The sequence below is a fragment of the Rutilus rutilus genome (genome assembly GCF_951802725.1).
Source record: "Rutilus rutilus genome assembly, chromosome: 11".
Taxonomy (NCBI): Eukaryota; Metazoa; Chordata; class Actinopteri; order Cypriniformes; family Leuciscidae; genus Rutilus; species Rutilus rutilus.
In genome coordinates, this window is record NC_140216.1 from 12,295,908 (window position 1) to 12,318,289 (window position 22,382).

The 22,382-nt window shown below is 38.6% G+C and overlaps 1 protein-coding gene across 3 annotated transcripts in view; it reads left to right on the top strand.

Moving 5' to 3' along the window:
• Positions 1 to 803: 803 nt before the first annotated feature.
• The window catches only part of gabbr1b (gamma-aminobutyric acid (GABA) B receptor, 1b), a 134,781-nt gene continuing 113,202 nt past the window's right edge, over positions 804 to 22,382 (top strand). For 2 of the 3 annotated variants that reach the window (XM_084423814.1, XM_084423816.1), the window contains exon 1: positions 804 to 1,587. The gene's annotated coding sequence lies outside the window, so the exon portion shown is untranslated. Of the gene's footprint in view, positions 1,588 to 5,601; positions 5,726 to 22,382 lie in introns of all 3 variants that reach the window. The other variant, XM_084423815.1, reaches the window with a different exon arrangement.

Sequence of the window (22,382 nt, forward strand, 5' to 3'; positions counted from 1 at the left end):
AGCAGAAGTAAAACATGATTAAGGAATATCAATACAGTGCTGCCTTAAAAGAACTGTATTAAAAAAGAGCACTCTACACTCTCTTTTCAATTTAGAAATAAAGGTTCCAAAAGGGGGGTTAGCAATGGCAAAAAAAAAAAAAAAAAAAAAGAACCTTTCAGTTCTGAAAAGAACCCCTTTTTTTCTTAGTGAGAAGAACGTTTAAAAAATCTTAAGAACATTTTTTCTCTGTAAAGAACATTTTGTGGAATGGAAAGGTTTCATGGATGCTTCATAGAACCATCAATGCCAGTAAATTACCTTTATTATAAAGAGCTCTGCTAAAAAAAAACACACACATCTTATAACAGCCTAAGTGGTTTGCTAGTGTTAACTAATTTAAGATGGTCTTCCAACCTGGACAAGTCTATAGTGTTCAACTGGTCTGCCAGCTGGTTTCCCCGTCTGGAGCAGCTAAAAAGTGACCAAGCACCGTAAAACCAGCCAACAGACTATAGGCTGAGAGGCCAACAAACCATGCTTTTCCAGCTTCATTCAGCTCAGAAAAGAATCAAGATGCTCCAGTCGACGGGTAAATATAATACAGTGACAGAATGACTACATACATCAAAGTGACACTTCACTAGAAGAGGAGATCTAGAGACCGCGGGTTTCCATTGGCTCATCCACACTGCGCAGGGAGGAGGTCTGCACTATTTATCTGGGATATGAGCGCACCATCTGTCTTTCCGTCAGCCAATGAGCGCTTTAATTCCCACTCTATTCACCGGCGGTGTCTTCATGTAGTGAGCAGACTGCACACTACAGACTGCAGATGAGAGAGAGGAGCACTGCCCTGTGACGTCGTGAGTGAGCGAGCGACAGTACAGAGAGCGCGAGGAAGGAGAGGGAGGCTCCGCGAGCTGTCGTCGTCCGTGTGTAGCTACCGTGTTTCTTTTTTGCCGATGTTACATCATATACATTAATTCCTGACTAGTTTCCGCAGAGGATACTCTCATGAGCCGTTTAATTCCCATCGATATTTGGTATTTATTTTTTACCTGCAAGTCTTTAAGACGACGGAATCATGGCAAGTACACTAGCGTCTGATATTCGTACGATTTCCGAAAAAATGACAGTCCGTCCGACGTTTGTAAACAATAGTGTGTAAACGTTTACGTCTAAAACAACTCGTAATCGCTTATTTTTGCTTGTGCGCTTTATCTTATTTGTTGTCAGTCGTTGTAATCGAGCAATACATTTACGCGAAGCACAACAACTGTATACTTGTTTTTTAATTAGTATTTTTTTATTTAGAAACATTCGACTGTTATTTAATCACCCGAATATTTTAAAGCAATCTCGCACATGTCGAATCGCGACGCACGCAATATTAATCGTACAAGAGCAATTGCACGCGCACTGAGACAGTTGGTGGTTGAAGTTTAATACAAAGCTGTGCGTAGTGAACGCCTAGCACGAGCAATTAAAAGACCATATTTATTTACCTGTCGTTTTACTTCGCACACGTACACACACGGTGGTTATATCAAGCATCCCTCAAGGACCATCTCCACAGACCGTTCCCTAAAGAGCCTGCACGACGCAGTAAGTAATATAACTGTGTGCAATAATTGTTCTCGCCAGGGGTCTCATTCACCTTACAGTGAAACAATTTAATTGAATGTGTGTCATTATGAGGTTTCTTTTCTGTTTTGAGCCACCACACAGATGCTGTAGTGTAGAAATCCCTCTAAAACATAATTTCAACGGGCCCTGCAGCAGAACTGAGGGGCAAGTTGACCTGAAGTGTTTTTGAATGCTTGTGTACTCGAGTATTATGTTTGAATTGTCGCTGTCCGTGGTGCTGAAACAGATGAAGGCTGTTGTAGATCAGTGTTTCTCGATCCGGGTCCTGGAGGTGCCCCGCACTGCACATTTTGTATGTTTTTTGTTATATATACACATCTGATTAAATTCATCAGCTAATGCTCCAAGACCTAAAAAAAAGTCAATAAAAAAAAAAGTTAAAATCAGTAAAAGTTACCACCATTTGATAAAAAAAAAAGAAAATACATATCATTTTACTGTAAAATATTGTAAAATAATATAAAAAACATGATTTCAAGGGAATTTAAAAATATATATATATTTAAGACATCATGCATATTTTGCAGTGAAATATTGTAAAAAAAATGTAATTCCCTCTGTTTAGTCATGTGTTACACTGATTGTGTTCTGAGTTTGTGTCGGGCATCATGTGGGCTTTCATTGTACCTGCAGTGTTATTATCAGTAAGTTTTGCAGTAACAAAAATATTTGAATAGCTCAAATAGGTTGGTGTGTAGTAACAGTATATAAAAATCAACAACATGTTGTTAGGAACTGTAAGTGACAGTCAACCGAAAAATTTAAAACTTCCTCATGTTGAGGTTATAAGGAGACAAGAAAGCCATTCAAAATATGTGTTGCTGGAGGCCCTTCAGGGACAGGGTTGCACATAATAGATCAATATTTCCTGATTACTTTAAAACACATTTTTTTTCACAGATCAGTTCATTTGTAATGCTCTATGATGTGAAATTAGTGTGTCAAATAAATGTTGCACTGGTGAGGGTCCTGAAGGGAAGGTGGCGGTTGAGAGGTTTTGATTGTTGCGTTTGTTGTAAGTATTGATGTGAAACAGAATCCAGGGTGTTGTTCTAGTTTTTAATGTATTTGACTGAATTGTATGTGATGCATGAGTATCAGTCTGTGTTTCATACAAATGTGTAGTTTTTACCTTCAGGAACTATTTTTGGGCTGTTATACAACAATCATGGGGAATCGTGAGACCTAATGACCTCAATGAGGTATAGTATCCCATTTACAATTAGACATCCACCGCAAGTTTAATAAGTGGTTTTTGGCTTTCTCCAAACATAAGCCTGTCTGGATGTAGGTAATAGGGTTAAAGGTCACTCATCAAGCCATATTTCTTTTTGTAGGGTTTGTGCTCCTTGTGTGCTGGCTTAACACGCATTTTTTGAGGTATAGCTCTGTAAAATCATTCTTTGTGAAGCATAGCTTATGTGAAGCTTTGTATTATTCTGGGTCACAGAGGTGTCGATTCAATCCTGTGAGTTTTATTGAAGCCATACTTTTGTGGCATTTAGCAATTATGCTGTGAAGGCTGCCTCTGTCTGTAAGTGACAACTTTTAGCCACTATTCCATTTCACTGATGCCATTTGTGCATGTCTGGCATATTGTTGTTATTTCTGAGATGTTCTCCTTGACATTTTGAGTCATTTGATAGCTTTGTGACGGATGCACCTGTAATTTAAGCATAGGTTATTCAGCCTCGCTGGCATTGTGTTATGTGCCTCTTGTTGCTTTGAAGACTCGCATATCGGAGTGCTAACCGTCAGATCTCCTTTATAGCTGACATACTGCAAAGTGACAATCAACCTTGTGTGTGTGACTCACCTTTGCAGCTGCATTTGAAATTGCGATTTAGGTTTTCAGCATTAAATGACAACTGAACTGTTAAATGTGGGCTACAGTACATTTCTTGCATATATATGTGCATGAGAGCGAATTTATTTCTTGCATTTGTGTTTTGACGGTATGTCTTTCTGGTAATATTAGGCATCTGTTTCTTTGTAGAGGTATTATTTATTGCAGTCTGTCTTTTTGCAGGTGTGGAATGCCTGGAAGCGTAAATGGGGTTAATTGGCATTTCCGTTGTGTACTACTTATGTGTTCATCAGCAAAATAAACCCCCTTGGGTCCAGAGAGTGAGTTAACGAACGCTCTTAATTAGAGGAATGATGAATAATAAAGTTTTTATCATGTCTATGTGGATCTGCTGATGGAATGCTATATTTATGCATCTAGATCAAGAGACTCACATGATTATATACAGAGATACAAAAATGAAACTTGCATTAGATAGATTGACTGATCTGATTGATTGGAACGCACACTGAATGCTTTGTGGTTCATTATACAATCAGTTTAAACAAGGAGATGCAGCTCCGCATGTTAATTACTGCAATTGTTTGAAGTGTCCACAGTGTATTTGCCCATTGGTCAAATATTTTTGTTTGGATTCACAGATAGTTTGTGAATAAGATCACGGCCTGTAGAAGCATTTACACAGTGTCTGCTATTAATGTGAACGTAAAACGGTGTTCGGACATTCATAGGCTGGATAATTTAAAAGTGTGAAGGCGAGGGGTTGAAAGTAAGAGGGATTCGTAGCATCACCTGAAAAAGAAAGTCATTTCAGATTCAGAGGCAGAAGGGCAAGTTATTACATTTTGATAGAAGTTTACGAAGACAAATTTTTTTTTATGTGCACCAGTGAATCATGCACAATAAGACCAAGAATGTGCATCAAAAAGTAAATAGCATCCATTTTGATTTTGTATTGACTTTTCGATGAAGGACATCGCTTCAGCAAACCCCATTTCATGTTGCCTCGAATTTTGGAAGCGTTCACAAGTGAAATGCCGCCACCACCACAACCATGACCTCTCAAATATTCACCCTTCTTCAAAGAGCAGGCCAGCTACTAGGTTAATTTGAGGTAAGGGAAAAGGGTTTTAGGAGGAAAACGTCTCAAAACTCACCCCTGCACCATCTCTGTCTGTTTCCCTAGTTTGCAGCACTAGTTTTGCTCGGTCAAAATTGAGCCTAGGACAAATGGTCCATTTGCCTAATTGTAATAATGTGTTTTAGAATGGCTCAAAGTGTGTTTGACTGTTTTCCCCGTCCATACTGCCTTGATGATATCAGCTGAAATGGAAAGTAATTTCAGAAGTGCTGCAAGTTATTACATTTTGATTAAACATTGCGAATATAACTATAACAATAACTATTAGCATCTGCACCAATGGATGATAATGTTCTGTTTATTATATATACCATTTTTTGTTCATTAGCTGGAAAAAAATTATTCTCAAAGGGATTTTAATGATATCATTCCGCTGCTTGTAGTGTGGACTTCAACACTGTTCTTATTGAATTACAACGATTATATAAACTTTATATTATCATCCTTGGTGTGAACAGGTTTTTAGCCACTGAAGTAGACACGCTCTCTCTGTCCCAAACCCTGCCTGAACAGACTTTGTAGTCAGAAAACAGCAGCACATCTTCTTCAAAGTTAAAAAAGTTTTCAAAAGCAATGTGATAAATGACTGACAGGCAGAAAGTCTTCTGACTGGCTAAACCAGGGTTCCTCAAACTCGGTCCTGGAGGGCCGCTGTCCTGCAGAGTTTTGCTCCAACACTGATCAAACACACCTGAGCAAGCTAATCAATGTCTTCAGGATCACTAGAAACTCACAGCTAGGTGTGTTTGATCAGGGTTGGAGCTAAACTGTGCAGGACAGTGGCCCTCCAGGACCGAGTTTGAGGAACCCTGGGCTAAACAAAGATTTTTAACCACACTTTTTTTGTAGAGGATAGGGATGTCTGAGTGATATTTTAGGACATCTCATTCAGTGAGATCAGTCAAACAATGACATTTTATAGAAATCTCTTAGAACTGCTTAAGGAAAGTAGTATTCCAAGCATAAACTTCAGTGTAGGTAATACTTCTAATGACTCTTTTATGTGCTCTCCACTTGTATGCAGATTTACACAGAGAGTGATTTGCCAACTCCTGCGGTTGACATGCTATGCTGACTGACAAGATAGATCACTGGAATAGGACATTTCGCGAGGCCGTCCACGCTGCTTGATGGCTGACTAAAGCAAGGTGAAGAAAGGCTGAAATAACTCCCCTTAACAAGAGCTATTCAGCTAACATGGCCATTATAGTGGCGCTTCAACAGTGAAGAAAGCCTCGCTGATGGACATGTTAATTAACTTGTTCCTCACCTATTTGGTTTGAGGTTTGTAACCATTGCAGAGAGGTGCTGCGAACATTTAAATTGCTGGAGGCTTGACAGATTGAATTGCATTATTGGTTGCTGCACATAGTCGGCAGGTAAATGCACTTCCTTGAGTGACATGTGAGTTCAGGACAATGAGCCTAGAGAGGATGAGGAACAGACAGTGGCGCGGTGAGTCCTACACCTTTGTACCTCCTTGTCCGCCCACTCTGACTCACTGATATAGACTCTAATGCCTCATCTTGATGTGCTTTCTCGTTTTCGATTTCTTGCTCTGTTCTATCACTATCAGATTGACTGATACCTCCAGGTTTGCATCTGTTCAAACTGATGTCCAACAGGGCAACCTCAACTCTGCTTATATAGCTAGATGTGCTATGAGGAAGCCCTGCAGGAGAATTCAGTTGAATTTTGTTTTCCTGTTGTTCAGTGTGAGCTCTCACTCTCAGTGTGATGTTTGGAGGCTTGACACTGCCGATAAGGCTGTAAACTGCTCTCACTATCGCATCAGTGTTGAACCTGCCTGCCGCAGGGAGGAGGAGCAACTTAATGCATCAATGGTGCTTTGAAATCCAGAGGGTCAACTTCCTAAGCCCTTTCTTAGCCTTTCCCAGCGGTAATTTGTATTACGAGCTTGACATGAACACTCGATTGAGACGCTAATATGATTCATATCAATGCTCTAATCCCATCCCTTATGATCTACCTCATCCCTATTTCCTTTTCCACTATCTCTCGCGTCCCGATTCCATTCCCCATTTCCTTCCTCTCCATGTCTTTCACCAGACCCAGCGTCTGGGATTTGTAGATAGTGACTGCAAAAAATAGTCTTTCAGAAATCTATTTCAGTATGGCATATAGATTTTTTTTAAAAGATGGACAGTGTGAGCACATAAAACCAGTGCTCTTTTTATTTGATATTGTTCTTGTAAAAAACAAGCAAAGTCTTTATACAAGCTTGTGAATTTTGGCTTCAGTACGAGGTTTTGGACTTTCTTTCTTTCTTTCTTTCTTTCTTTATATAGCACTGCTAAATGCAACCGAGGTTGCCCAAAGTGCTTTACATTAAAATAAAAAAGAATAAAATATAAAATATCAAACATACATAGTAACAAATCTCACACCACAGACACCACATATACCACATTGAGATGACCTGTTATAAGCGGTCAATGATAAATGCGCCTTGAGCAAGTTCTTAAATACTGATATAGATTTAGCAGATCTAATAGATAAAGGCAGCTCATTCCATAATCTCTGTCCCATAACAGCGAAAGCGTGATCACCTTTATGAAGGCGTTTAGTCCTTGGTACGACAAGAAGTTTTGGATTTTCTGAGCGCAATGATCTAGACTAAAACGACCAAAATATGTTATAAATAGGAAATAGAAGGAAAGTAAGCACTCTATAATATTAAATTCAAAAATCAATGGCAAGGAACAGCTTTAGTGGAAGAATTGATTGGAGTCTATCAACTGTATTCAGTGCTTGGACAGTTTAAAGTGATGGAGCCGCTTCTGGTGCACAGGTCAGAGAAAGCCATTTCAGCTCAATTTTGGCTATTCTCTGAGAGTGGGAAAGAGGATGTGGTTAGGGAACTGTCCATCAGTGCTGAACCTTTACTCCAGCAGCGTTCCAGTAACTGCCATAGTGAGAGCACTTTGTCACATCAGGAGTTGATCAAACATAGTTCCTCTGCAGTAGTGGCCTTTGCTGTGTTTCACCTGTTTCACTTGAAATGGGTCTTGCAACTGAAGGGGTCTCCGCTTGTGCTTGAAAAAGAGCTCTACCCCCACCATCACACAGCGTGCACACACCAGGGTCGGAAATTTACAGGGGCTTGCGGTAAAAATGCCACCAAAAAAACCCCAAAAAAAACAAGATATGGTGCAAAAAAGTCTCTTGTTTTTAATATTTATATAAGCAATATCACACAAGAAAAAGTGCTGTTTTCCCGAATATCAGCACATTTGCAATTGTGATATTGATTTTAAACAACAATTCAATAAACAATAAGTTAATAGGCTATTAGGTGATACACTTTAAACAAAATATTGTCTGTTTTTTCTCTATTTTGCCCAAACCTCAAGCAACACAGTTTCAGTTTGCGAATCATTCTAATGAATGACTCGACAACTCACTAGACGACGACTCGTTCTGCTTTGTCTCTGAATGAAGCAGCCATTTTGAATGAATCGTTTGACTGAATGATTCAATGACTAACTGGTTAAGACAATGATTTGCTGCCACCTATTTGCAATTTTAGTATTATTTCGTTTTAGCTGAGGGATGAAGATTGAATGCTGTTTTTGTTTTCGGTCATGATTGTAACGATAGATCTGGTTAAAGAGATAGAATGCATTTATAAATAGACTATTTAGAGTGAAATATGAGATAACATTGTAAATATAACAGAGATAAAATAATTGCAGTCGCAATCTGACTGTTTCTTTGAAATTGGCCTCCGAAATTGCAAAGGCAATTTCCACTGTTCCTCTGTAGTCTACAATAACACATTTAAGGCTGCGTTCACACTGTGTCAGGGAGCATACAACGATCAATCAGATCAGCGCAGCGCAGTACACACAGAATGAGCAAGCAAACCCGCGAACCGTGACACACTGCAGGGCTTAATGCTCAATTCCGATTTTTTGAAAATAAATAGATTTTTTTGCAAGGCCATTCACATTTCCAATTAAATGCGACCTTTTGTGATCTCCTGTGTGAACGTGAACGTGAAATGACCCAGAAGTAACCCGCATGCGCAGAAGAGTACTCAACGGTCAACGACGTCACTTGTTGTTTGTGGAAGTAGCTAAACATGGATGTCAACAGTGGAGCTCGTTTAGCGATATTAAAGTTATTTTCCCAACGGAGCCAGCACAATTACAATCTTCTCGTTTTAAGAAGAAAATTAAAAAGAAGGAGGAGAGCAAGGTTTTTGGCCATGGCGTTTTGTGGAGCAGTGTGGGTGCGTAGTCGCAGCCAGGAGTGGTGGGATACTGATGTGAGTGGCTTCACTAATACAGAATTCATCAGTAACTTCCGAATGACCAGAACCAGGTTGTTTATCTTCTCATTCCCGCCTACTTCAACGCAGAATTATGACGTTTGTCGCGTATCAATGACGTGCGGGTCGGATACATGCGACCTGGCCGTTCAGACTGAAGTCGCATTTCAAAAGATCGGATACGTATCGGATTTGGACCACATACCCAAGTGGCCTGGGTCGCATTTGAAAAGATCGGATCTGTGTCGTTCAGACTGTCATGAAAAGATCAGATACAGGTCGCATAGGGGCAAAAAAATCGGAATTGGGTCGTTTCAGCCTGCAGTGTGAACTGCAAGAGAGTAAGACCCACACTTTAAATGCAATCACAATTTAACAACAATAAAACTACTTTTCTGAAGAATTTGTTGTTCTTGACCATGTAAAACTCACTACCATGATGATAATGTGTTTTGAGTGCTTGCCAGAGCATTTCTAAGTGGTTACTAAAGTGTTAGTGGTTAGTGGTGCGTGGTGCTGTTGGTGGTTGCTTAGGTATTCTTGGTGTATTCTGTGGTTTGCCAAGACATTACTGTGTTGCTATGCAGCTAATTATGCTAACTTATTATGAATGTTTTTGTGCATTATTATGTGGTTGCTAGGTTGTCCTGGGTGGTTGCCAAAGCATTGTCATGTTACTATGAATTTGCTAATGTGTTTTGGGTGATTGCTAAGGTGGTTGCTAGGCTGTGGTTTGAGTTGGTAACATATTATGAATGCTTTGTGCATTGCTATGTGGCAGTGTTGGGGATTAGCTATAACTACAAGTAAAGACACTACTAACTTAACTACATTTTTCAGTAGCTTGACACTAGCTCAGTTGCTTTAGAAACAGTGTAGCTTTTCCAGTAGCTAACTACTTTTTCCAGCAAGTAGTGATGTAGCGTGACCGAAAGCTACATTCCGTTTTGCATTTTGACGAGCCTGCAATGTATTGTGCATTACCACTATCTTTGTTTCATCACGCATCTTGCGGCTTTATGGTTTACTGAGAAGAGATAGTCTGATGACTATGTGCAGGGTTGATAATTCACATGAATTGACTAGTAAAGGCTACACTTTTGTAGGCTGTGTAATATATCCAAACCAAAGATTAAAGACATCAAGCACATACAGGTGAATAATAGTCTTTTTTATTGTTTAAATTGATTAATTGTCCTGCTTTATTGCACTCGATTTCTGATTTTATGATGACCTGTCATAGTTTAATCTGTCCCGCCACAGTTTTATAATGAACCTAAAAGGTCACTTACGTTGAGTTTTGTAACATTGCTTTGGCAAAGCATCTGTCAATCGAACAGAAAACAAAATCGTGATATAGCTTAGTGCGCTTATCACACAACAAAAGTTGTGTTTCGGCGGGTTTCAGAGCGAAGCGCACTGTGTTCACAGAAGAAGCTCATGATTCGTGTCTCAGAGCACCTCCCTTCACAGTAAATGAGCCTCATCAGTGCATGTGCTGTGAGTTTAACGTGAATTTTTGACGACTCCTGTGTATAAGTTGCATATATTTTGTTCTTGCATTGATGTAGCGATTTTGCACTATGACAGCCAGATATATATTGTGAGTATTGTGTGTGTCTTTGGATGTAGTTTACAAAATAAAACAATACTCTTTAAAATCATAATTGTATTGCATTACGTTGTTTTAAACCCCAAATAAAAAACATTCTTCATTATTAACATTACAATTGTCACTGTAATTTTTTTTTTTAGCTAGCTACTTTTTGATAGTAATTTTTTTGATAGACATTATTTTGTTGCTATCTAGTTGCTAATGTACAACGAATGATTTTGCGCATTGCTGTGCAGTTTTCTATGGCGTTACTACTGTTTTGGTTGGTTGCCAAGGCATTGCTATGTTTCTATGCAGTGCTAAGGTGTTTTGGGTGGTTGATACGGTTTTGCTAGTGTATTCTAGGGGTTGCCAAGACATTACTATGCTGTGTTCTGAGTGCTTTAGCATGTTGCTATTTGATTTCTTAGGGTCTTCTGGGCAATTGCTGGTTGGTTGCTTAGCTAAATGCAATTTATTATTTTCCTTAGATCTCATATATCTCACAATTATCACATTTATTTAGATTTAAAACTTAAAATAAGAGTTTATTTTATAATTTGCATATTAATAGCCATATTTTTGGCATCTTGGTTTGTTAAATGACCAATAGTAATAGTGATGCTTTCCTTAGCAAACACAGCTAATGACATATTACCAGGGCCCTGCTGCTTGTTTGGTGTCTTTCATTAGTATGCTTAGCCTGTGAGACACGTACTGTGGTGATGTGGTCTCTTATCAGGCCTTTACACAGGGATGCTAACGTTTGTTCAGCATTATTCCTTTAAAATGGCTGATAATAGGCCTCGGTGTGCTTTGTAAAACTACGGTATGATTAATGGCCAGCTGTTGCATTGGACGTTGACTCTGTGGCCAGGTTTTTTCTAACATTATGGTTTTTAAGCTTTAGATGTGGGTGCATTTTGCAAAGATAATGGTGTTTGTGTCCTAAGCCAGATTTGCGAGAGAGAGAGAGAGAGAGAGAGAGAGAGAGAGAGAGAGAGAGAGAGAGAGAGAGAGAGAGAGAGAGAGAGAGAGAGAGAGAGAGAGAGAGAGAGAGAGAGAGAGAGAGAGAGAGAGAGAGAGAGAGAGAAGCAAGCTGGCAACTGACGGTAAACCCAAGACCAGATGGAGATAGGGAGCAGAGAGAGAGAGACAGAGAGAGAGAATCACTCTGTGTGTGGATCAGATTTAGCCTACATTCAAAAGTAAAGGATAGTAAAACCTGAAATAACCTGCAATGTATAGTACTGGTAATCAGCTTAAATTAATATGTAAAAATGCTGAAAAGTTTACGTGATGTTTCAGGTGAGTGGTGGAAAATATTATCGTACACTACCATTTAAAAGTTGATTAAATTTTTTTAATGTTTCTGAAAGAAGTCTCCTGCTCATCAAGGCTGCATTTATTTGATCAAAAGTACAGTAAAAACAGTAATATTGTAAAATATAGTTACAATTTAAAATATCTGTTTTCTATTTGAATATATTTTTAAATGTTTTTTATTCCTGTGATGATGTGTATTCTTTTTGTGCTTAATATTTTTTTTGTGGAATACGTGATGCATTCTTTTTCATCATCCATCATCGGATTTTTTGATGAGCAGAACGTTCAAAAGAACAATATTTATTTGAAATAGAAATCTTTTGTAACATTATAAATGTCTTTACTGTCACTTTTGATTAATGCGCCCTTGCTGAATAAAAGTATTCATTTCTTAAAGAAAAGTAGAGAAAAATTAAACTGTAGGGAGCTCAATATTAAACCAACAGAAGTCAATGGGAAGTCTTATTTTTATAGAAAAACATGGTGTGCATGAAAGGGGGAATAACTGACAGGTTTGGTCAAGCTTATACAAAAGGGGCACTTTAAACACTGCTGACTAAAACTTTTTGCTCTGTTTTTCTATGGCTTTTCGCCCATGTATTGGCCAACCGTGAAGTTAGAGGATATAGATTGTTGCAGCAACATCATATATTTGGTACTTCGTTGTCTGAATGAACTTACTATTTAATCGTTTCAATAGTTGGCTCAAATGACTGTGGGTGTGATAGACCGGCTGAAGATAAGAAAAGGAGGAAGTGAGGGAGGAGGTGACTAAGCTAATAAATCCAGCACTAAACAAATCAGCCGCTGAGCTAATAGGAAGATTTATTAGTCTGGTTTAAGTGCTAAACACAACACTGCAATATAAGCTTTTCAGCCATTTTCAGTGTTCAGAAACAACAGAACCAAACTACAATTTGCAAGTTTTTACAAATCAATGCAGATGAACTTCTAGTTTTATTTTACTGATGTTCTTTGCACGTCTATTTGTGGTATCCTTGAGTGTATCGGTGTGTACCAATGGCCTTTACTGGCCAAAAGTTGAAATGTTGAAAATAACTTTGTACAGACATTCATAAGATGTTCTTTAACACTTATTGTGTTAACATGTCATGTATAAACGTTTTAGTTTTGTGGGTATACTTTTAAACATGTTTATATTTGAGCATTTATGTTATTCCAGCTTCCCAGAACACATATTTTAGTCATATCTGTCAGGTTGTAGGAACACTTCATGCTTTATATCCCAAAAAAAGCCCACATGTGCTTCTGTCAAGCTGCTGCCTGGGTTTTGCTTTAATCGTCTGAAGGGAATTCATTTAAGACCGCATTTGGTGCACTCTCCAAATTCTTATTATCATTGGCTTGAGGCCTAATTTGACCCAGAATGCATTAGACCTAGTTTGCTGTTTGCTTTGAGTGTGTACTTTTCCCCCTTATCACAGGTTTTGTTGTTGGATCGTGTTTGTGTGTACACATAAATGTGTCACCATAAGGTCTCTGCATGCCACCGTTCTCCAATCCACATAACGGCATGCATTTGAGTGGCGCCCGCTCTTCATTTTCATCGCACACAATAGCCCTAATGGCATAGCAGTGGTGTTTAAAACCAACTGGAGCTGCTGTATTCATGCCTTTGTGTGCATCTGTGCACTTTCTGCTGCAGCATTATGAATATGGTGCTGCCCGCCCAAAGCCTCTCTGGCCCTCAAGGGATCAAGCTGAGGTACAATTCATTTCAGGTGGCCTTTTAAATCCCAGTGGTGGAGGAGATAGAGTCTTCCTCACATTTGGCCTCAGGTCTTTTAACTTAGGCAGCAGGGGCTCCAGCGGATTGTGGAGTTCCTTCAAAAGGCCTCCTTGAAGGACTTGCCACCTGCTGAAGAGAGAAGTGAAGAGGACTGTTGCTTTTATTCGGACTCACTCAGCTTGAGGAAGGATTGGTGGAGGGAACAGTAGGGTCGGGGATGAGGGACTTTATGTATGACCAGAACCTCTGTTTTAACCAGGTTGATCCAGGTAACTTAAAACTCTCAAAGACAGGTCAAGGAGAGCAAATTTGGCGATGTTAATATGATACTTTTACAATCTTCTCTAAAGCCTTGGTTGTCCAACTCTGCTTGTGGAGTTCCATTTTCCTGCAGATTTTAGTTCAAACTTACCCCATCACAGTTGCCTGGAGGTTGACCTAGAACCAATAACCCAGGCTGCATCCAAAATCACATACTTCATACTTAAAGTAGGTGAAAAACAGTGTGTGAAATGAGTAGTATGTCTGAATAATAAAACAGTAGGCGAAACATACTGTACACGAATGGCCTACTACTTTCACCGAGATTCTGAATTGCGCATCCAGTGGACACTTTACTATCCCATGAGGCCACAGGGGAGTATTTTTGAATGGCAGTGAAACAAAGCTACTGACACTGATACGTCCCACGACAATGACAACATGATGTAGTGTAGTATGCCCGGATTACAGTCATGCTACACACATTTATACTAAATAGAACATAGTTTTTCAAAGTAGTTACGTATTCAAATGAAGTACCTCAGTTTTCAGAAGTATGCGGTTCCGGACACATCCCTTGACATCCACCTGTTTCGGGTGTGTTTAATTAGGATTGAAGCTGAACTCGGTAGGATACTAGCCCTTTAGGAGCAGGATTGGACACCCCTGAATTAAACGGTCAATTTGTTTGCTGCTGTGCCTTTAAGAAATTCCTCCTTCGCATGTGAAATAAGCAATAGAGCTTCTGCCGAGCTGTGGGTTAGCTGTCAAGTACAATATAGTTTTTGACTCCCCCATCCCACCCTCTTTGCAAAGCATGCATCATTGTGACAGGATCATAAAACAATCTGAGCCAAAATGTGCCATTCAAACTGTAAAGGTCAGATTGAAACTATCTTGTTAAAAGTAAACTTTGGCCGCTCTTTCCTAATGTTAACGTCCTTCAGGAGGATATGCACAATATTTGACGGACTTGGGAGTTGGGATGTAGTGGAATATTGTCATACAGTTTGTATGTGAGGGTTCAGGGTTCAGTCTGTATGTGATTCAAGGCAACCCAAGCTGACAAACGCTTGTTTGTCAATCTATTGTACCAACACACTCTCATTGCAATTCTTAACTATTTTATGTTTTGCCGAATTGGTGGGAAAATCGTATGAATTTGTATAATCTCATTTGTATATTTTCATACGATCTGCTTACACCCCACAGACGGTTAGGATTGGGGTGGACCTTCATGCTTAGTGTTTTTTTTTTTTTTTTTTTATACATTTTTATACAAATCAAAACAGACAAATTCAGACAAAATCACCAACTCGTAAAATATGTATATATAAGTATATTATGTTTTCTCATGAGATCAGGTTGCATTGTACATACAACATAGCCTGGGTTTCCCCATGCTGCCTTGAGCGCAGCGCAATTTTATTCACGCAGTCTGGATACCATGGACCAGATTTTCCCCTCAGCTAGGGAACCAATCACAGAACGGGGAGGGAGCAGCAAGACGATGACGACATCTATGCGACACACCGAAGCAGTTTGTTTATATCTATGGCTCCAACATGACAGACGTAAAAATATATGCATATTTTTAGGAACACATCTACAAAAATATGCCTGTATTTCAAGTTGATAAAATAATTTAAAATCCACATCAGTTTATTATTTACCACGCCCTCCCAGGATCTATAACGTTACCTAGGCTACTTTCACTTTTAAAAATTCATCATAACTGCGCGCACGCGATCTGCTTGCAGTCGTCGAGATGGATGCTGAGGAGTTGAAGAAAAGAATAGCTAGTGGAGATTGTAAAGTTGTCGACAATACGTCATCAAAAATCAAGTCCAGTGTGTGGGAGAAATTTGGAGTTATCTGAAGAAAATATTGTGAAAGGCTTTGCTGCAAACATTTTCGTGTTGGATAGCCGCAAATGTGGAACTTCATCCCTGAGGAAGCACGCAGGAACTGTGGTAACAAAGCAGTTCTATCGAACAGTATTTTTCATATTTAACACTGTTAAGTATGTGTGGTGTGCAGGGCGTGTTTGAACCCAGAATTGTCAGATGTAGACTAGACGAAATTGCGTGGCAGATATAACTTAGTGTTGTAGCCGCGTCTGTTATTAGGCTACTCAGTTTTGTGGTAACGTTAGCCATGTTCTTCATGTATCGGCCTTTTGACAGCTTCGGCTGAAGTTGTCCTTGTGTTAATTGTCGTGTAATAACTTCTGTATGACCTGGCAATAAACATTTTTGTAAGTGTGTCTATAATGTGATTGTCTAAACTGATTTTATTTCGGGTGCGGGTCGGGTGTCGGTTCTATTTTAAGCGGGTCGGGTGAAGATTTTAATTAGTGCTGCTGTCGGAAAACTGGTCCGTGCAGGACTCTGGTGTACACATAAATCTCTGACCCATCATCGTCTTCTTCGTTGAATATCTGTCGCTCTACATACGTCATCTGGTATAATTGAAACGATTGGCTATGAGCTACGTACAGGCGCATTTGATCAGGGGGGCAGCGTTTCATATTATGTTGAAGCTTCCCCGGGCGCCGCCATTGGCTATCAGACCATCACCTGCTGTTAGCATCCCATTGACTCCCATTCATTTTGGCGTCACTTTGACAGCGAATAACTTTACATCTGAGGCGTTTAAAGACTCCATTTGTCCATTATTTATTTCTAAAGAAACACGAAAATGTATAAAAGGCTCCATTACTTTGTATCTTACGTTATGGCCCCTTAGAAGCAGTTTTTGTAAAAATAGGCTAACGATTGCGTCATAACCACGCGACTCTCTGTCGCACAGTAGAGAATTACCGTATGGACAGGAGGAGAAGCTCGCGGGCAATCGGGGGGACATGGAGGCAAAATGACAAAATAATGAATCAGAATACTTAGCAAAAGTTACTCCTGCTCCTAGCTCATGGACACCTCCTACTCACGCTCTCCGTCTCTGCAAGTTTCGGAAGGGAATGATTCAGATTTCGCTTGGCACAGCTACTAGAAGACAGACGGGTTGCTCACGTCACATCTACGTCGTCAAGCTCAGTTTGAGTCTGCGCAGTACGCTCGACCATCAGGAAGTTAGTGCCTCTAATTGACTTCACTTGTCTCCGTTGAATCCAATGGGGTCGCTGTGTCCAGTTTATATACTGTCTATGCATTTGATAGACATTTGTAGCGCCCAATAAACGGCTCTGGGCATTCGTAAACCACGCCTCAAATACGAGAAAATGAACATGTAGTTCCCAGACCACGTCTCAAAGAGAAAGTGGTCTGACGTTAGCCAGGCTACATACAACAAGAGAACTCCAGTAAACCTTCATACGATAGACCTCGGGGCTTGAGCACCTACAGCAATGGCAGAGATATTCCTCATTAATCAAAAAAATAAATTACAAGATTGGTGGATCTCACATAGGGTCACAGCAAGTCATAATACACACAATGCATCATTAGAATTTAACACTGTAATTAAAACAAAAACTTCAATTAACACCGGCATCCTCTTCCATTAGTAGCAGTGCTGCTACGTTTTCAAATTATAAGTCATCGTCATTGTCAAGTAATGAATTCAACTTAACCAGGTATACACTGCAGCCTGCACATTTAAATGAAGTCATTGCCATTCTTTTCTCTGCAAATATCCTTTCTTTCTATGCAAATTAGGCTCATTATAGAATGTGCCTGATTCACAAACATCAGCACTATTTTCCTGTAAATGCGGCTTTTTGGAAGGTATGTTTGAGTAAATTTTCTTGTAATCATGGCAGCAGTAATTGTAAGCCAGGCGAAGTTTTTTTTTTTTTTTTTTTGAAGTCTTTCAAACATCCTGTGTAAAAATCTCAACTCCTGCAGGAAAAAACTTTACCATTCAGCCATTGTCTGGGTGCATTTCTTTGCGTAGGGCACAATTGTCCGGTGCAAACTGCGATCAGGCCTAATTTTGTGGGTGTGTTTGTGGCATCACATCATTTGCATAATTCCTTCAGTAAATCGGATGGCAACACAATGCAGCACATGCAAATAAACAATGCTATCAGTGGGCGCAGTTTTTCACAGTTTCACATTCTTAATTCCCCCATGACTCGTCGCTCTTTTCCATGCAATCACAATGAATGGAGGTTTTTAGGTTTCAAAAAGGACACAAAAGCACCATAAAAGTATTATAAAAGTGGCCTTTACGACTTGTGTGCTGTAGTCCAAGTTTTCTGAAGCCATACGATAGCTTTGTGTGAGAAACATACTGAAATTTAAGCCATTCACTACATCTGCTTAGTAAAGAATAGTCTCTTGCATAGACATCTTTGAAAGTCTAATCCAGTTTGCAGCTTTTTCTGGCCAAGAACCGCCTACTTAGAAAGGAAGACACCGCCTGACAGAATGACAGATGGACTTTGTGATCAGAAATGTTGTCTATCCACAAGTACTGATTATTAACATGCATCACTTAGAAAACAAATATTCTGTAGATATCTAGATTATTGACTAATTTAGGGTTTAAATAAAATATCAGGCATAAAGATTTATGGCAAATTGATTGTTTCCCCCCCTAAATGACTTAGTACCTTCTGAATCTGAACACAACTCTGTATCCAAATTGCCTAAAATTTGTGTGAATTTACTCCCAGAAATGGTGTAGATCCCAGCTAATCAGATTTAGTTTTGTGTGCAGTATTCATCAGAAAATCATTGAGTGGACTGTGGGTGTGCCGTCTGAGGCTGAGACTAAATGAAGAATAACAAAAAATGACCATCTGTTCACCACATCCATTCTACAACAGAATTAACATTTTGCTGCCAACCTAGACATTCTTCTGATGCAAAGAACTCTAAGGCACTTCATCTAGGCCTTTTTAAGGCAACATTTTATCCTTCATTGATAATTTTATCCCAGAATGCATTGTGAGTAGCTCATTGAAAAAAAACATACAAGACGGAGGACAAATAGAGAAAGATGTTGACTAATGTACTGTACAAATTTCTAAGTAAAAAAGTGCCTATCCATTATTTGTGTGTTATACACGTTTATGCTTAGTAGAGCAATGGTTTATTAGCTTAGCAACATGCTGACGCCAGGAGGGGTGGGGTTTTTAAAAAAAAATTTTTTTTAAAAGAGACACTATAGAGGGAAGGACACTGAGCACCCCTTACAAAAAAAGAAGTTTATTCAAGTGTGCTATTCAGAAAATACTTTCAGTCTACTTTTTATGTACTTCTAAATAAGAAATGTACTTTATGTATTGCACTTTAAGTATACTTGACTTATACTGACAAAAGTCTAAGTATTAGGCCTATACTTGTATTAAATCTTTTGATCAAGATATACTTATAATTAAGTATTCTAAGTAAATTTGGCTTGTAGTTTGGCTTTTGATTGAGTCCTATTTCACATAGTTTTACATACTGTCATATAAACTTACATCACAAACTGTTATATAAATTTACATTGTTTGAAAATATTGATTTATAAAGAAAACAGATGTTCCTAATTATAAGTGTCTGAAATGTTGTATAGGCTAGTCCACTCCCACTCGAGTGTATATAAGAATTGATTTCATATCTACTTTACACTTTCCCCGAATCCCCGCCACTGACAGAATTTTCCGACTATCCATGTTTTCATAGGGGGCGCTATTATGCATCTTATGAAATAGTACAGAATCTCCTTATCAAATCACAAATCACAAACTAACCTCATGCTCCATTTGTCACCATGATGGTAACCCCCCTGGAAAAAAACAACATAAAAGAAACTCTTCTAAATTAGCATTACAAAACATTAAACATTAAATCTCCCACTTAACTCTTTACCCGCCATTGACGGAAATTTCCGGCTCTCCGTGTTTTCACTGTTATATGGTAGGGGGCGCTATGACACGTTTTCTGAAAGAGTACTGAATCACCTTATCAAAAGACATGTAGAAGAAAGAAGCAGAAACAAGCGATAGCATATGTTAGCAGATGCATATGTAAAATAATGCGATCATCAACATTAAACAGCATAAATAAAAACTGCCTAATGTTACTGAATGAAATGTCGACCCAGGACAAGGTTTAGAAGGTTTTTTTAAAGCAGAGGCTCTGTTCTTTCTTTTTATATATTGCATTTTCAGATATTTAGACAACGAAATATTCTGGGGGCCATGAAACTTTTGTGAAAATGACCAAAAACACTGGCAGCGGCTGGCAACAACAACAACAACAAAAAACGCTGGCGGGGAAAGAGTTAACATTATTTTTGCACAAAAAAACCCAAAACATTATGCAACACTTAATTTTAGCATTTACTCTCCCTTCGAGTGCCATAGCAATGCAAAATAAATTTAAGTTCCTCTAAAACTAAAAGAAACAAGTTTATTAAACTCAAAATAATGAAGGTTACAGGTTACTTAAAATGTATAATCAAGTACTTTACATGTTTTAGAATGTTTGTCAACACATCTGAATAAGTGTAATTCTTTAAAGTGCGACAAAGATTATTAAAACGTAATGGTTTAAAATGTTTTTTAAAGTAATTTTTTTTTATTTGACATTATTACAAAATAGACTTACAGTCATGATCCTAAAAAGGGCCTAGTGACTCACGTGTCAAGTTACTGCATATGTTGAGCGTTCAGTCAATTCAGACACAAAGCTAATGTAAATGACAGTTAGAATAGCTTTAGAATAGGCAGCAAACAGCACTCTAGATTGTGTTTTGCATGGTAGCACAATAAAGAAACTCTTGTATGCAGTTGTAGAATAAATGACTTACCAGAAATGTCAGAAGGAAAGCAGGGAACTGTCACGCCCCTGTGTTAATATGTGTGTGGTGTCATGAAGCTTCAGGCTTTAGTCTTTTATGAGACACTCTGTCAATAAGCTGTCTGTTACACCTCACACTCATGCCTTATGGCATTGATTGAGGATTTACAGCTCTGCATCTTCTCTCTCTCTCTTTCTCCTTGCTGCCGGTGGCCTGCGTCTCTGATCCATGTAGGCGTGTATCACAGCATGGGTTTGCATGTGTCCTGTTGCGTTTCACTCGTGCGACTCAATGGGAGTCAGTGTATGTTTGTGTCTCGCTGTTTCCTAGAGTGTCTTTGTGCTTCATGGCTTTCCAATCAAGTTTTTTCCTTTTTGTTTTTTGGCACTGTGTGAGTTGCTTTCAATATATACTTTCAATTTTATGATGACTCAGTCAGGAGGTTTCTAAAAATAAGCCTATATGCTATATGTTTGTGATAGTATAATTACTTTACATACTTTCATCATATATTCTATTTAGAAAACAAATGGCAAGGGGAGCTCAAAGAAATAAGCAGTGGATCTGAAATTTATGAAGATCAGATGCCTTGAGCAAATGTGACCGATCATGGAAAGCAGAACAAGTCGGTTCTGGGGCATTTTGAGTTATTCACAGATTCTGAAAGTGTAGTCTCCAAGCTTTCCAACGATGTGTAACACATGGAAATCTGATAATATTTGGAGAAGTTGTGGCCATTTGAACGTAGGCACTCAAAAAAGCTCAAAGGGGAGAAAACGGCCTCTAAAGATTGTGCAGTTCTCACCTCTCTCTGCTGCTGGGAGTGACAATAGGGCTCATTTACATCTCATTTAGATAAGCCATACCCCCTGTAAAGCAAAAAGGTCAGGAAAATGTGCCATCAAAGAAAGTTTGCAAACAGGTAATATATAAATAAACGTCTCTTAGCATCTACTGATAAAACTGTATAGGCAACTCTTATGTACACTGAATAAAAAATACAGTATTAGTATGGTGTTCCTAATAATCCTTTAGGTGAGTGTGTATATATATATATATATATATATATATATATATATATATATATATATATACAGTATATGAGTATGAATCCAAGTATGAATCAGAATCAGAATAGATTTTATTGCCATTGTCAATGAAAGGTTTCACAGACTAGGAATTTTCTTCGGTGTACTCGTGCAATGATGGCATTGTCTTCTGCATAGTTTTTTATGAAGTCCACAACTCTGTTGATATCCTCAGGGCTGATGAACCTGGCTGGTGGACATAATGCTTGGCCATCTAAACCTCTCTCATCCCACTAAAGATGAATAATCCACCTATTAACTTAAGTCTTGTTAGAAAACAAACAATAAAAAAACTATTCTTGGAACTTTAAATGCAAATTACTTTATAAAAAATTATTGTACGGAATAGAAAGCTCCTGCAGCAGGTGCATCAGCACAACAGGTAGCCTCAAGCTACATGACACAATTTAATTTATTAATATTACACTTTTATTTAAAGCTTACTTTAAAACACCATCGAGTATTTGTATCATATTCCGGTCGCTGTTTAAAATGGTTTCAAGTCATAAAAAGATTTTGAAATATGTTATATTTAGCATTTTATATGAAGCTATGGGCTATGCTTACCCTTACCTTTATTCTTTATTCACATAAAAATACCCCAAATCGCACGAAAATAACACACAAAACAAATATACTTCAATCGTGCATTTATTAGCTTCTTGTTTCGGTGAAAAAATGTCACTTTCGCTTTATTATCACGGATATCCAGAATGAGGAAGTGCACACAGGACGCGGC